The sequence below is a fragment of the Lissotriton vulgaris genome, unplaced genomic scaffold, assembly GCF_964263255.1.
Source record: "Lissotriton vulgaris unplaced genomic scaffold, aLisVul1.2 SCAFFOLD_1262, whole genome shotgun sequence".
Classification (NCBI taxonomy): domain Eukaryota; kingdom Metazoa; phylum Chordata; class Amphibia; order Caudata; family Salamandridae; genus Lissotriton; species Lissotriton vulgaris.
Genome location: NW_028244738.1, coordinates 49,647 through 66,684, shown reverse-complemented (window position 1 = coordinate 66,684; position 17,038 = coordinate 49,647).

Sequence of the window (17,038 nt, the reverse complement as noted above, 5' to 3'; positions counted from 1 at the left end):
TTTATTTTCAAAACACAAAATAAATATGGGTCAAAACCAATAAGATAGCCAAAAAATAAACATTGATAAATACAGACGGAAATGTTAAAAATGTTAAAAATATAAACATCATAAAACCGGGAGCCCTAAATATAATGAAGGTTGGGAGACCCCAACTGAAAATAATGGTCAATTAAATTAATTAATATAGGTAAAAAATATGAATCATTATATTATAATGTAAAAAGTATTATCTAAAATGACAAAGGATTCAAGCTAGCCTGGCTGATGAAGGTTGTTACCCAGAAACCGGTTCCAGGATGCTTGTTTCGGTTTGGGGAAACCTGGCTTGACAGTTCAGGCTGGACTGTTCCCATGAGGCACAGGGTCAAGACTGATTTACATATAGCTGGGTCTGAACTGAGGTGGCGAAGTAAGAAGAACAATGATCAATTCAACCCAGATCCGTGACTGGGGGTGCGTCTGAAAAGTTTCAGCGCTCCATCCATCATCATTTGCTTTGTTCGCCTTAAGTTGGCAGGGTATGCTCAGACGTGGGTCCCTTGTTCACTTTGCCACTGAATTCAAGCTAGCCTGGCTGATGAAGGGTGTTACCCAGAAACCTGTCCCAGGATGCTTGTTTCCGGTTCAGGGAAGACCTGGCTTGGCAGTTCAGGCTGGACTGTTCCCATGAGGCAAAGGGTGAAGACTGATTTGCATATAGCTGGGTATGAATTGAGGTGGCAAAGTGAGCTAAAGAATGATGATGGATTCAACCCAGATCTGTGACTGGGGGTGAGTGTCTGAAAAGTTTTCTTGCACCCTCCATCATCTCCTTGTGTTTGCTTTGTTTGCCCTAAGTTGGCAGGGTATGCCCAGACGTGGGTCCCTTGCTCACTTTGCCACTGGATTCAAGCTAGCCTGGCTGATGAAGGGTGTTTCCCAGAAACCGGTCCCAGGATGCTTGATTCCAGTTCAGGGAACACCTGGCTTGGCAGTTCGAGCTGGACTGTTCCCATGAGTCACATGGTTAAGACTGATTTGAATATTGCTGGGTCTGAACAGAGGTGGCGAAGTGAGCTAAGGAATGATGATGGATTCAACCCAGGTCCGTGACTGGGGATGTGTGGCCTGAAAAGTTTCAGCGCTCCATCCATCATCTCCTTGTGTTTGCTTTGTTCACCCTAAGTTGGCAGGGTATGCCCAGACGTGGGTCCCTTGTTCACTTTGCCACTGGATTCAAACTAGCCTGGCTGATGGGTGTTACCCAGAAAACTGTCCCAGGGTGATTGTTTCCGGTTCAGGGAAGACCTGGCTTGGCAATTTGTCCTGGACTGTTCCCATGAGGCACAGGGTCAAGACTGATTTGCATATAGTTGTGTATGAACTGAGGTGGCAAAGTGAGCTAAAGAATGATGATGGATTCAACCCAGATCTGTGACTGGGGTGAGTGTCTGAAAAGTTTCAGCGCTCCGTCCATCATCTCCTTGTGCTTGCTTACGGTCGACATGGGCCCCTAAAGTGCATCCCGCTTTAAGGGATTAACAACTGTGGATCTTGCAGCAATAGCAGTGTAATATGTAATGAATGCAAAAGACTTTTTATTTGTCACCTACAGAGATCTATGTCGAAATGGCTCTCATGTATAATACATGCAGATGTTTCACTCCCATCTGCATGTGTTATTGGTGATGCTGTATGTAGTCTATGGTTATGGCATTGGATGATTGGGGAGCCCACATGCATGGCTAACAGAGGTGTGTGTGTTTTGTGTTGTTTGTGTGTGTGTGTGTGTGTGTGTGTGTGTGTGTGTGTGTGTGCTTGTATGCACGTGTTGCACAAAAATGGTGAGGACATTATGCAGAGTTGCCCAGGTTCTTGCTGGTCTTGGAGTATGCACCCTTTCTATTAGTTTCCCTTCTGCAGTGTCCTACTAAAAAGGGTTGCAGAGACCTGTGGATGGGGGCTTCAGATGTCTCCCATTTGTAATCTGAAATGTAGTGCCTCTGGCAGAGTGCTCCCAGCTCTGCCCTATTTACCTGCCTGATCTGCGCTCACAAATAACTTGAGTTGCATCCAATAAACAGCTGCACATGAACTGTGTGACACCAGATCCAACATGGCTCCTGATGTCTGTAGCCTTGACATGAGCTGCCCCTGTAATGGCCATGAAATATCTGATTACGGGGGCTGTCTAAAAATATTAACTATGCAAGGGAGCAGGTACATCATCTCTAAGGATAAGAAACAACTAGCGCTACCAATACTTGCTCCAGGATACTTGATGACCAGGGAAGGAGCTGCGCACCAATACCGTTGATGAAATACTAAGTTCCAAGGACAGAGTCTGCCTGACTATCATCATCTTGCCAGATTACTAGCAGACTAGGTTAGGAATCCTGCTGGACTCCCTTGCAAGAAGAAACCCAATCCTATACCTGCTATGAGAGGAGTTGCTCCACTGCACCACACAGACCAACGCCAAGCTATCTAAGGACATCTGGATGATGTTGTAAGATCTGTATTCCACCAGGAACAGGGTAAACCAGCTGCTGCTGTGATAGAGGAAGAAACACCAGCAAATAGCAGCATTGATCAGTGTTAAGATCATCACCTGCATCATGTATGCTTTGCCCCCATTGCCCTGACTGTGCCACTGCAATGTAGTGACCGGTTGGTCATTGTTCTAGTGTTTTTCAGTGTATGTATTTACCAGCCACTCCCTGAGGGCTGGCGTCCACCCTCACCTCACACGCATCGTAGGAGTCACAGGTCAGGTGATCCTGTCAATAAAAGGGTCCTGGCGCACGTGCCCTGGGCCAGTTCTAGATATTGTACCACTGTGCCTGTGTGGTCATTACTAGTACATTGGGGCCTAAGGCCCCGACGCATACATGCAGCAGGGAAACTCATGTGTGCCCCCACTTGCTTCAATGAGACCTCAAAAACTCCCTATGTTTAATCTCCTACCAGGGAGAAGTCAGAGAGCTGGCTAGGTGAGACTACATAAATTCCAGAGAATTGCAAACTTATTGGAAACCCAGTCAATAACAATCAGCTGTCCCATAGCCACCACATCATGCCCCTGGCTCTGTGGGCACTCCCACATTAGGGAAAAATCCACAGTGACCATAGTTTGCACTTTTAAGTACAGTTACTTAAAGTTCAGGAATGTCAGAGGATAATTAATATAATCAACTTTAGTAACCAAACATCAAGGACTTCTGTGGACTGTGCTTGTTCTGCAGTGCAAGGCTTTCAGAGTTGCCCCCTTTTCCCAGCTGAGTTTCTGTCCAGCATTGCCAAACTTCGGTTGAATATTTTGGCTATTATGGAAGGTTGACATAAGTTGGGGGCTGAGCAGTTTCTGCAGGAAGGCATAAAAACCGTGTTGGAACTTGCAACCCTTTTAAGAGATGATTAATCCCCAAGTGAAGTATAACGCCCTGATCTCCCTGACTAGAAACATCCATATCAAGTTGTTGATGAACTGCATTGAGCAGGAAACTGAGCTTGTGCACAGTGCCTTTGACTCTCAGGGTGAATGTGCTTTGTACATGTATAGCACATGTGAAAGGAGTTCATCTAGTTGAACAAGCTATTTTGGTGAAAGAATTGAAGATTGTAATTGTAACTGCATTTATATAGCCTTTACTACTCCTGACGAGACGTTGAAACGCTTTGTATCAGGCAGCACGCTGCCCCGGAACCCAAGTTTAGAGGTTAGTGCAGTGTTCCTGGGATTAGTCTTGTGAGCTCAAGCAAACCATTCCAGTTTCTTTATGGTGGACTAAACTATTTAATAGGCGTTATTTGTGATCATTAGTGGGTGGTATATGAGTTCATGCACATGGATGGTGGGAATAATAGATGATTTAGAGAAGATTAGGTATTATTAGCACAGTTATGACTCTGATAGGAGGAGAGGTTGCGATATAGTAAATGTGCTGTGGGAAATTTGCAGAAATACAATAATAGAGACAAATACAAACATGCATGTGTTACAGTAGGTTGTGCTCAGAAAGAGAAGGCTTGCAGAGAATGGAAGGGAAGGACAGGGACATTTGAAAGAGGAAAAAAGGAGAGGGGACAACCAGAACTTTTAATTGAAGGTCAGTTTTTGATGCTAGATTAAACGAATGTAGAGAATACTTTTGAAACAGCATGCAGGTTAAATTATGGAATAATGCAGAAACAACATGATTTACTCGTGAAGATAGTGCTATTTTAGATACTTTCGAAAGGTACTAAAATCAGGTAAACAATCTGTTCAGTGCTAGGCTTCTGAAAGGCCACCTGTCCAGCCAGGTCAGTTGATCAGCTCAAGGGTTGAAAGTGAAAACTAATGGCTGGAGAAAGATATCGAGAAATAGCAAGAGCTTTAGGCTGCACTTGGAGGAAGCAGAAAATGGAAGATTCTAGCAGTGGGAAAAATACATGGGAAGTATTGTACACGTTGTGAAGGCGATTCTGCAAATGGTTCAGTGGATGTCTTCTGGGGTTTATCCTTATGTTTGGCTCCCAGTATTAAGCGAGGACAGCTTCCAAGACAGTAGAAGGGTATTGCCTGCATTTCTGTGACTGGAGTATGAAGATGCAAATACTGATGCCTGTTGGGATGGTGAAAGGGCTCCCTTTACAAATTAAATGAAGACTTTGATTGCAAATGCCTGTCATTTAGATTTCCTGAAGCACTGCCCTTTGGTAAATACTAGGGTAAGGGGTGGAGCTGCAGGTTGAAGGGGGCTCTTTGAGACAGGCCTTTTGTCTGCCTTGATCACACTTTAGGTCAATAACCTTACACCTCTTTGTGCCTCTGTTGTGGGTGCTCCAGGCTGGAAGACTACCTTGCTGTGAAGGGCATACTACACAAAGGCTGTCAGGAAAGCATCCTGGAAGATACATTTGAAAGGACGACCGCCCGAAACCACTTTTAAAGTATAATGCTGCCTTTATTTATTATTACACACACACAAATGTAAAGAGACAAACTGTCCAATGTCTCTCTTTTATCTTTGTTTCTTTACAGCTGGGAAGCACTGTGCAGTCATTAAATACAACTTAAACTCAGTGTCCTAGCTGGAATTCCTAGCCTGTTTTTAATGTCACCCCACCTCCTCCACACACACACACACAGACACACACACTTTGGAACATTCGGGGTAGTCGGGGTAGCGGCAACCAGCCGGACTCCTGGCATGCGAGACGGCTGCAGCCCTCGTGGAGGCTCCCTATAGAAGACTATCATAGTACACCCATTAATAGACACCCCTTCGTCCTTGCCTCTCAAAGGAGTTGTGCATCAAAACCCTCTCCCTGTGTATAGGACCACCGCACTTGATACCCCACACTGACTGGCACCATACACCCCATTCTGCCCCGCAGACACCCCACTCTGCCCGCACCAGACACCCCACTCTGCCCCCGCACCAGACACCCCACTCTGCCCCCGCACCAGACACCCCACTCTGCCCCCGCACTAGACCATGGACGTTGATTCACCAAAATGCTAGGACTAGCTGAAGTGAAATCACATGCCCTTTGACCCAGTGGCATCACAGGAAGTGACAGCATATGGTCTTTGATGTCTTCCCGGTAGTAATGCCATGTGATCTTTGACCCTGGTGTTGTCACAGGAAGTGCATGACCAGAGGTACAAATTCTTTAATTAGTGCAACATTAATAAAATAGATATACCATTCATACCTTTATCATATCATCCCATGTCTCCTCCATTACCCTTTCTCTACCTCTCTCAGCTCTGCCTCAGGATCCCTATCCCCTCCATATCTGCTATCTTATCGCCTTCCATCCCCATCTTGCTCTAATCTTCAATTTTGTATGTCATATTCATCACCTTAACAGTTTTTCTATATCACCCTGGGATGTTTTGTCCTCTACCAGATCACCTCTTAACCACACTTTTATAAACCACTCTCTTTCTCTTATTCTCACAGTTCTATTACCTGCTCTCTCCCACTAACAATTCCCATCACTATTGCCCACATATTTCTCATCATATCTCCTTCTTATTTTCTCACCTCTATATCAGACGGGTTTTCTTTCATCTTTCTCTCCACACCCTTCACCCTAACTCGGTTACAGAATCTGCCTCTTACTCTTGACCTCATCACTCTAATATTCTCAGATTTCTCTCTACATATTTCACGTTCACCTAAATCCTTCCCATTTTCCCTTCCAACCCCACCTCTCTCATTATCACCACCATTCCCTGCAATGTTGGACCATCTGTCTTGAGTTCTCTCAGTTTGCTCCCACACAATATTTACTCTTATCTTTGAAAACGAATTGTACCTATCAGTAAACAGCACACTGGCAATGTGGGCTCCATACAGTGCACTGGTATGTAATACATACAAATTCTGTTTCCTCCAATGCTCTTCTTTTGTGACCTCATTGCCAAGAGGCCACCCCAACACCAGGTCAAGAAATAACAAATGAAAAGGAGTCTTCAATTCTATACAGGATTATCTGTTCCAAAATCAACAGATGGTTAAACTGTTCTCTAGAAAGAGATCTAGTAGTCATGATGTGACAACAAAACCCTTGATGTGCAAACAACTCTAGTGCCTTTCTAATGGCATAAGTCTGACAATGAGCACAGGGGACCCTTATGCTAATTGTCAGATTTATTAAAAAAATGGATTCAGGACGTGATGTTAATATTTTTTGTTGCCTTCATGTGCACTCTCTAACTTCTTTAAACAGAGTCTGGTTTAGATTACGAGGGCGGGACGTCCCTTGATTAGAAATGCATGTTTGACATTTTTTGAATGCTAATAGTGAATGCTAGGTGGCTTAGCAGTGATTTACATAGTTTTAAAAGTAATGATAGTGAGTGTGCTAAAAATGAAATCAACTCTTGTGCAGTTAAAGGAAATCCGGCTCAAAAGTTGCTAAACTGGTATTCCCGGTCACCAAAAGGCCTGTCCTTCAAGAGTGGCATTTCCAGTTGCAGGAAAACAGGAGCACTGTTTTGCCATCATGAAGCCTTAAGGCATACATTTCACGCAATATGACCCGTTTCTCGGGCACATCGAGATGAGCAAGTTCTTTCGGAAAATTCGTTTGCATTATTTGTTCTCCAATAAAGAAGGACAAATTGCTGACACCCCTACCAACGATGAGAACACAGGCCACTTTTAACCCTACCACTGTAGGACTCCCCGCAAAAGTTGTGGCTTTCGAGGAGGCAGTTGATCACGACCTGAAGGCGTTATTCCAACAACGTCACAACCCCTTCATCAATTTATGTAAGAAAGAACAAGAGGCTATGAAGGGTCTGGCAAATAATGCATCTGTGGTAGTTAAACCCGCGGATAAGGGTGGGGCTATAGTCCTTTTGGACTCTAGCACTTACTGTGAGGAATGTTTACATCAATTAAATGACGCGAACTCTTATCGAAAACTAACAACAGACCCTACAGAGAGACTTGCAACCATAATTGGCACTATTGTAGAAGAGGCCTTGGCAGAAGGATGGGTCACTACCAAAGAGGCACAATACTGTTGTGCGGTTAATCCAGTGATGCCATACTTCTACGTTTTGCCAAAAATACACAAACCACAAAGGCCACCTCCTGGGCGCCCCATTATATCAGGCATAGGGTCATTGTTGGAACCTTTATCCACTTTTGTTGACTGTTTACGGAAACCAATGGTACGAGAGATGCCAACCTTTTCGAAGGACACGAAAGATGTGCTCAGGATTTTACCTGATATCGAGGTTGACAAAGAACAAGACCTCTTGGTATCTTTCGATGTGGAAAGTCTGTACACATCTATACCCCAGACTGAAACTTTAGAATGGTGGAAAGCCTACTGGAGGCCAGAGATTTAAACTCTATTACACCTGTGAGATTGATTATGATGCTGGCCACACTGGCCATGACATAAAACTTTTTAAGTTTGAGGATTCTGTCTACTTGCAGATTAGCGGGACTAGTATGGGCAGGGTTTTTGGCCCTAGTCTCGCTAATCTGTACGTACACAGGTTTGAACAAGAACAGGTCCTGAATGAGATCAATCCCTACCTTGGATGCTTACGCCTATGGAAACGTTACATAGAAGACGTGTTGGTGGTGTGGCGAGGATCAGTTGAGAACCTTAAGAACTTTCATGTATGGTTAAATGGGAGAAATCGGTTCTTGAAATTTACCATTGAATACAGTAAACAACAGTTAGCATTCTTGGATTTGTTAGTCACTTCAACACCTACTGGTCTACAATCCGAGATCTATCGAAAACCAATGGCTAGAAACTCTTTATTGAGTTACGAAAGCTGTCACCCTGAAGCATTACGTGACAACCTGCCCTATGGGCAATTTCAACGAATACAACGAAATTGCTCTACTAAATCTGCATTTGAGGGACATGCTAAGAATCTCGAAACATATTTGACTGAGAAGAAGTATCCTAAACGGTTGATCCTGAATTTAAAAAAAAGAGCCTCCAATAACAACAGGGAGAGCTTACTGGAATCACTGCCTCCGAAACCTAAGCAGGAGCGGATTACATGTGTAAATGCTTTCAGTACCCGGTAAAACCAGATACAAAAAATCATTAAGAAACATTGGGCAATTCTGAACACGGGGACCGACACCCTACCACCTCCTTTGTTCGCATTCAAGCGGGGACGAAACTTGAAGGACCAATTGGTCCATACTAGACCAAAAAGTAACATCCCCCACACAGTAGGGACATTGTGGGACATGCCTGCAGTTACGGGTCATCATCCCTGCGGCAACTGTGCAGCCTGTCCCCAAACATCAAAATCATCACACATTGATATTGGCACTGATCGCCCGTGGCAACAACGACAGTTCACGAATTGTAACAGTCAGAACCTTGTATATTTGATCACGTGTCCCTGCAATATGAAATACGTAGGGATGACCACGCACAAAATAAAAGTGTGGATCTCTGAGCACAAGAGTTCAATTAGATGTTCAAAACAAGCGACAAGACTGACCAATCATTTTATTGAGGTTGGACATCTACCCACCGATTTAAGGTGGACTGTAATCGAACAACCACTGATCCCGCCGCATGTGACTGATGTCAGTAAGTTCTTATTTAAAAAAGTGCAGAAATGAGTATATAAACTCAACTCAGATAAGATTGAGCTGAATGAAGACATCCCTTGGATGTCACTCTGAAGATTGTGGATTGAGACTATATCTGTTTATGACTTATCAAGATCTTATTGCATAAGACCTGGTTGCTACGCCTCATATGTAGCTTGGATGGTTGGACAAGCTACTTGAGAGGATTACTATACGAAAACAGATTTACACTTTGACTAATCAGAAAAAGATACACTTTATATTACAAAGATATGAAAGTCATATAAGTTACGACATATAGAGCGTAAACTTTCCAGTAATTCCTGACCATCTAACCACTGTTGCTTTATACTTTTCGATATAATAAAGTCTGTCAAAAACGCAAAATCCGAGTCACGATTGACGGTTTTATATAGACCGTCTTCCTCCAATGTGCCAAGTGATAAAGTGGCGTGTGTTTGGTGGGAGTACGGGTGGTGCGTGCATTGGGTAGCACGTCAGAGTTCTGTTTTTTTGTCCTGTGTTTAGTGCCAGCATGCGAGACACTTTCGCTTGGATTTCAAACACATAGTGCTACCCCGAGTTTGCAACAGACCTGGGGAGTGCGAGTTTATTGGTGCTCCGTGTGCTGGATACAGATTAAACGGTGGAGCGAACTACATTTCCCAGAGGCCTCTGACGTCGCAGACATTTGACGGGTCATATGCGACGCACACACAGGAAACCAGTAGAAAATGCTGCCCTGCTCACCTCGTAGGTACCTCCCACGGCAGCCCAGAGGGACGTCCGGAGTACCGACGGACAGGTGAGTGCGGTAAGCAGCATATGCATCAACCGGGTTTCTCTTGGTTATCTATGGTCTTTGTTCCGCTCGCCCTTGAGCTATTAGTCACTAGCGACCATCTTTTACGTAAAGACGTCATACTACCCTGACGATGTGTGCAGCGTAGACACTGGCAGAACATAAGTTATTCATGCTCCTTACCTCACTCGCATCAGGGCTTTCAGTCACTAGCGAGTTAATCTTCTGTGGAGAAGCCGTACTAATGTACCGCTGTTCTTAAACGTACACTCCAGCAGATTTGACGACACGTACACGGGGGTGAACGGCTTTGTCTAGACGCTTAAAGATCGAATTTATTAGATTATAATTGTCTACGATGAGAGTCGAGTGAAAATGATAAGAATAACCTCTCATTTGGCTTTGGAGGGTAATAAGGAGAGGGTGCTACACAATCTAGCACGAAACTCGTGTTGGTCCCTCTAACTCTACCAGTTAGGGGTCAGAACTATACTATCAGCCTTAAAAGCAGTGATGAACAAATATAGCGGAATGCCAACTTACCACGCTATATATATGAATGAATTGTTAGCCCTGACATAACAAGTGAGTCAGGCTGAGTCACGAAGCATAAGGATTGAGCACTCTGGTCTTACTTATAATTACCATACTGTTCCTAACCTGGTCATCCCTGAACTTTCTATTCAGTATGGGATGAGAAACTTTTTTGTTATGGATACAACTGGAAATACTCGAGAATATATTAATTACTAAGTTCTACCTCTGACAGCTGTGCGATGTTAGTAGCGATGTGTTTGTGTGTCATAACTCCCTCTTTATCCACATTTGTCCTTTAGAGCGGTGCTCCGTTTACCTGCGCTGTAACCAGGTGAGGTGGAGCGTTTCTCTCCTGCCACTTAGGTAAGTGAGCAAACACACATGGTGTACTTCAGGCCTATATGATTATCTATCGATTGAGGATATACATATATTGGCTCTCAACAAGATGACTGTTTTTAAGATAATCTAAACACAGTGATCTAACCATGACTATCTGTTATGTGTTTTTTTTTCTATGTATGTGTCTTTTTGGGTGTTCCCGGGATTGCTCTGTCACTCCTTTGAACCATGAAGTCAGGAGAAGCATGATATAACTAATATCCAAGTGACATTTCACCTTTTTATATTGTTAGTAGCAGTAGCGTTAATGGTCCTGAAGAAGCAGCAGGATACCTGTTGGATCCAATCAGTCTGCAGAAACATGTCGACCTTCCACTCTTTTTAGTGGTTATTTGTTTATGCCACTTCGCACTTTTTATTAATTTGGGATTGAAGGGGTGCATATTAAAGTTTCCTTTCCCCTTTATTACCCAATTTTACCATTGTTAGTATCCCACTTGTTCACTCAATTTTTCTCACATTTATTGCACTGCTTTACAGTCACCATCGGACACCCCCATATGATACTTAAATCACTGGGTCCCACAGGCTAGATTAGGCTTTCACATCTGCCAGTCTGCTGTGGGCATACTACTCTACCTTCATGGTGTGAAGGATCCCAGATGATGAAGGGCGGACTCGGTCGGTGACTGATGGGACTCTTTTTACAAAGAAGGGATACCCTAAGCGTGACTTCATTAGCACATATTATTAGTTGAGCCTCTCCTTTACATTTACATAGTTAGTTGCCCTTTTTGACTTCCTGCTACTACTCTTTGTTGGTTTAACAAACAACTCTAGTGTCTTTTTAATAGAATAAGTCTGACAATAAGCACAGGGGACCCTTATGCTAATTGTCAGATTTATAAAAAAATGGATTCAGGACTTGATGTTAATATTTTTTGTTGCCTTCATGTGCACTCTCTAACTTCTTTAAACAGAGTCTGGTTTAGATTACGAGGGCGGGACGTCCCTTGATTAGAAATGCATGTTTGACATTTTTTGAATGCTTTTAGTGAATGCTAGGTGGCTTAGCAGTGATTTACATAGTTTTAAAAGTAATGATAGTGAGTGTGCTAAAAATGAAATCAACTCTTGTGCAGTTAACGGAAATCCTGCTCAAAAGTTGCTCAACTGGTATTCCCGGTCACCAAAAGGCCTGTCCTTCAAGAGTGGAATTTCCAGTTGGAGGAAAACAGGGGCACTGTTTTGCCATCATGAAACCTTAAGGCCTACATTTCACGCAATATAAATATTGTACTATATCGTTAAGGAGTGCATGGTGGCTGAAGACTGCAGGCTGTCACAGAGTCCACAAGAAAGTCCCCCACTGTTCTGTTTTTCTTCCTCCCTTCATTAAAAAAAAAATCCTTTCCAGCTTTTCAATTCATGAAGCTGTCACAGTTTTAAAAACAAAGGGGCAGATTTACAATAAGTGGCGCATCCCTGAGTCTCAGCAGGGATGCGCCAGTTATTGTGCGCCGCAGCTCCGCCACCCTGGATGTGCCGCATTTATAATGCGGCGCACCAAGGGGCAAAAACGGCACAGATGCGTCACGCATCTGTGGCGTAAAATCGGCGGATTGCTGGAATTGCGTCGCAAGCGCGACGCAGCACCAGCAATGCTCTGGGGGGCTCTATCTCCACAATGCTGCGTCAATCCTTACGCCTGCTTCAAGCAGGCGCAGGGTTTTGACGCAGTATGGGCCCAAAAGTCACTGATTGAAATCTTGTAGATTTCACTCAGCCACTTTTAGGAGGCGTTCCTGCACCGGAACGCCCCCCCCCCTGCAATGGAACGCCTCCTTCTGGCGCAGGGCTTTACAACGTGACGCATCTGGGAGATGCATCACTTTGTAAATACTCTGCACCATGGCGCATCTTTTGCGCCGCCGCTGCATCACAAAAGTGACGCAACGGCTGCGTAAAAGAGGAGCAAGGGGCTTGTAAATCTGCCCCAAAGTTTTTAGAGCCTCCTCACAACTTCTCATACCTGGGTGATTAATTGGCACTAAGGGCCCTGATTATGGCTGAGTTGAGCAGATTTCCTGTATGGAATTCGCTCCACTCAATTATGAGTAGGCTGTCGTTCCTCGACCTGGATTTACGACGTGCTGGGACATCAGATCGTATTTTACTAGATGGAACATCCTGCTGGCCAGAGGTCGTAGAGGAAGTGCTAAATGAGGTCCATGCACTAGAAACCCCACCCTGGTCCAGCACCATACACACAACGCACCCCATGCGGCCCCGCACCATGAACCCCATTCTGCTCGGCACCAGACATCCCATTCTGCTCGGCACCAGACACCTCAATCTGCCTGCACAGATGTCATACAAGGCCCGCAGCATCCCAAGACCACGTAGATACCTCCTGCAAGAGATCGACCGCAAATCCCCTGCAGCAGACCCCGCTAAGGTGTTACCAGGCCTTCGAAGAGAGAGATAACACTCTCGGGACTAGCCTCGACCCCCACACTTAAAAACCCTCAGTAGGTCCCTTCAACAATTACCCCGCATACCCCAATAGATCCCACAACAAAAATCATTGCACAAGTTCCTTACAGCACAAAAGACCCCCAACAAACATTCCTCACTGGACTCTCACCTGAGACCCTCAGCATGTGCCCCTGCAACATACCTGTAGAATCCCCACCCTCAGACCTTGGATGGAGCCACATGGGCAGAGGTGCACAAGACCCTCATAACAGACCCGCAGAAACCCCACAGACATGTCCATCCCATGGACCCTCATGAACAATGAAGGCACAAGGCCCAAGCACATAAGCATCATATGAAGCCAGTTGGTTAAAAGTGTCTAGATCAAATTTCCCAAAACCATTTATCTTACACAAGTGACCTATACATTTACGAAACACTTATCTTTACCTCAAAACGCTATTCGTCACCTTTCCTCTTTTCTGACACATTACTTTACTTTCTTTTTTCTCTTTCTACTCATGCTTGCTTTGTTCCTTGTTTGTTTTGTGCCTCTGTCTTGCTTAATTTTCTCACTTTCACTCGTTCTTTTCTATTTCTCCAATTTTTAGGTTGAATTCCTCCTTTTGCTGACTTAGGGCCGTATGTATCATCAAACTATTTTGCATTTCCTAAATAGCGAATTTTAAGGAATCGCTATTTAGGAAATGCAAAATGGTATGTATGAACAAAATCGCTTTTTATTTGCAATTCCTTAAGCTTCCTTATTTGCGAATTCGCATTTTGCGAATTCGCAATTAAGGAATAATTTCCGATGCATTCCTATGGGCCAGGAGGCCCATAGCAATGAATGCAATATAATTCTCAAATTGTGAATTCGCAATTTGCCAATCGCAATTTGAGAATTATTGCAAGGGTGCAGGGGTGTCTCAAAGACACCCTGCTGCACCCCTGAAAAGAACATGTGTGTGCATATGGCGCACATACATGCATGTGTGTGCATCATATGCCACCTTTAAAAATGCCAATTTGTGCATTTCTGGAAGAATTCGCAAGTTACCATTAACAGAAAGTTGGTGGTAATTTGCGAATTCTTAAACAAAATTTGCAAGCTAAAATTGCTACATACATAGCATTTAAGGAATCGCAAATTTGCGATTCCCTAAATACTATGGAAAAATAAGGAATCGCACAAGTTTGCAATTCCTTATTTTGGGAATGTTTCATACATTCCAAAACGTGCAAAACGGCCGTTTGCGAGTCGCAAAGCGATTAAAAAAACGGCTTGATACATATGGCCCATAGCATTTAAGGAATCGCAAATTTGCGATTCCCTAAATGCTATGGAAAAATACGGTTTTGCACAAGTTTGCAATTCCTTATTTTGGGAATGTTTCATACATTCCAAAACGTGCAAAACGGCCGTTTGCGAGTCGCAACGGCCGAAATTCTGAGAATTTCGGCCTTTGCGATTCAAAAACGGCTTGATACATATGGCCCCAACTTTCGCTAGCCCATTTTGCCTCTCATTCGTCATCTCTCGATTCCCTTGTCCCATCCAAACCCCTCCCTAGACCTGCTCTTTAAACATACTTTCTCTTTCTACTTCTGTACGTTTCTATAAGTGCCTGACTCCTGGCTACTGAAAACCTGGCAAGGCTCACTCTTCCCATTCCATTCCTACCCCAACATGCACACTTGAGCATGGACGCAAGCATCACAAATAAATGTACAGTTTATAAAGAAAGCGTCTCAACAAGGCGAACAGAAATATAACTTATAACAAACAATATGCGTCAACGTTCGGATGCAGGGGATACACATATTATGCCATTCATAAAGAACACAGAAAAATTTACATTTAATAACGCGTTGTGATAGTGGAACCCCCCTCACAGGGCTGGCTTTAGCACTCGTGGCGCCCAGTGCGACAATGTTTTTGGTGCCCCCCAGTGACCACCTCCGCCACGAATTCCCTCCCTACCACCCTTTAACAGTCTTCATAACCACTCTCTTTCAGAGGGCATTCATTTTATAGCGTCACTCATAAAAGTGAAGGGTGTCAAAGCACTTTTCATAACACACAAATTACACAAAGACAATCATAGGTGTGTAAATCAGTGTATAGGAAATGTTACATAAGACAGTGGACAACAAGGAGTGAATTCACATGTCATCAGGGCCGGACTGGACGTTGCAGGCAAGGGCAATCCCCCGGTGCGCCGCAAGGGTGGGGGCTGGTTTTGGGCCCCTGGGGGCCGTTTTTGTTACAGGGCCGTTTTTGCACCTTCAACCTCCCCCCCGGGGGGCCGGCCGAGCACTTTTCCAGGGCCGGTTTTGGTTCTTAGTCCGGCCCTGCATGTCATCCATACAGGCAGGCAGAATAGTCGAAGTGTACTTGGTCTGGAGAAGCACACACTCTTAATTCCAAGGCAGTGTCCTGTGTCTCACACAAAGAGATGATTAGCGCCCCCCCGTCCACCCCCCCACCCGCCCCCCACCCCCCGGATAGCCCGGCAAGCAGGGCTGGGAGGAAAGGGGACCTGTACACTTCAAAGGTTCGCATTGAAGTCATCCCCAATTCAAAGGCACAGCTGGGTATAAGTAAAGAACTCCGCTAGAAGTAAAGTGATTGCCTGTTCTGAAGGAACTGCTTCTCTACTTTTGTGAGCTGCCCTGCTGCCTGCTGATGCCTGCCCTGCTGAGAACAAGGGCAGGACCCATCCCGTTTGAACCCAGAGTGACTCCAAGGGCTTGCCCCCAGTTCTGAAGTCTCAGAACCATGAAAGACTTCCTACAACCCTGCTGTTGGTTCTGCAGCTATTTTTGCTTCACATTTGACGCAGTGATGACTTTGCGCCAATCGTAACCGCCACATTGCCCTTCAACACCGACGCCCAACAACAATATCACCTCGACAGACTGCGCTGCTCAAAGATGACAGACAGCACAGCTCAACGATGACGCAATTCCTGCATCGTAAAGGGGCTCAACGCTGCAGCCTTTATCGACTGTATGGACTGGCGCCAAAGCTTCACCTCTATCCTCGGGAACGAAGACGACACAAGCCTCCTTGACTCCTCTCATCGAGTTTTTGACGCTTGCTCTATCGAAGGCACTTTCTCGGGGGGACCTGTCTGAGTCCTGTAGCCAGCCTGCCCTCCATCGCGTTTGGTGTGAACTTTGGATTTACTCCGGTTTAGCGTGACCTCAAGTAACCCCTTAGGGCTATTGACTTCTAAGCATATTTTTGGTTTATGTTTAAAAATTCATAACTCCTTTTCTATGTATTGGATTTTTGTCGTTTTGGTCTTGATTTTCTTATAAACATATTCTCTATGTTTCAAAACCTGTGTGGAGTATTTTCTTTGGTGTTTTCATTGTGTTACTGAGTGTGTGTGTGTTGCAGAAATACTTTACACATTGCCCCTTTAGATAAGCCTGCTCTGTGCCAAGCATAGCCAATCCTTTAGTGAGTATCTAGCTTACCCTGACTAGGATCGTGGTCCCTACTTGGACAGGGGGCTTATCTCCGCAAACTAGAGACCCAATTTCTAACATTATCAAGCTGAAAACGCATGCCAACTGGAATGCTTAATTCTGCAAATATTTTCTTAAATATTCATGTGCACTCTTATACTTTGGGAAAACTTAAAAGAAAGTTAATATAAGAACTGGTAAACCAAAAAGAAATGTACACTGTGGATGAGAAGTCAACAGTGGCAATATATTTCAATACCATCGGACACAACTTAATTCAGTTTCCTTTTCACATTCTAGATGATGCACAGCATAAACTCTCATATTTATCACA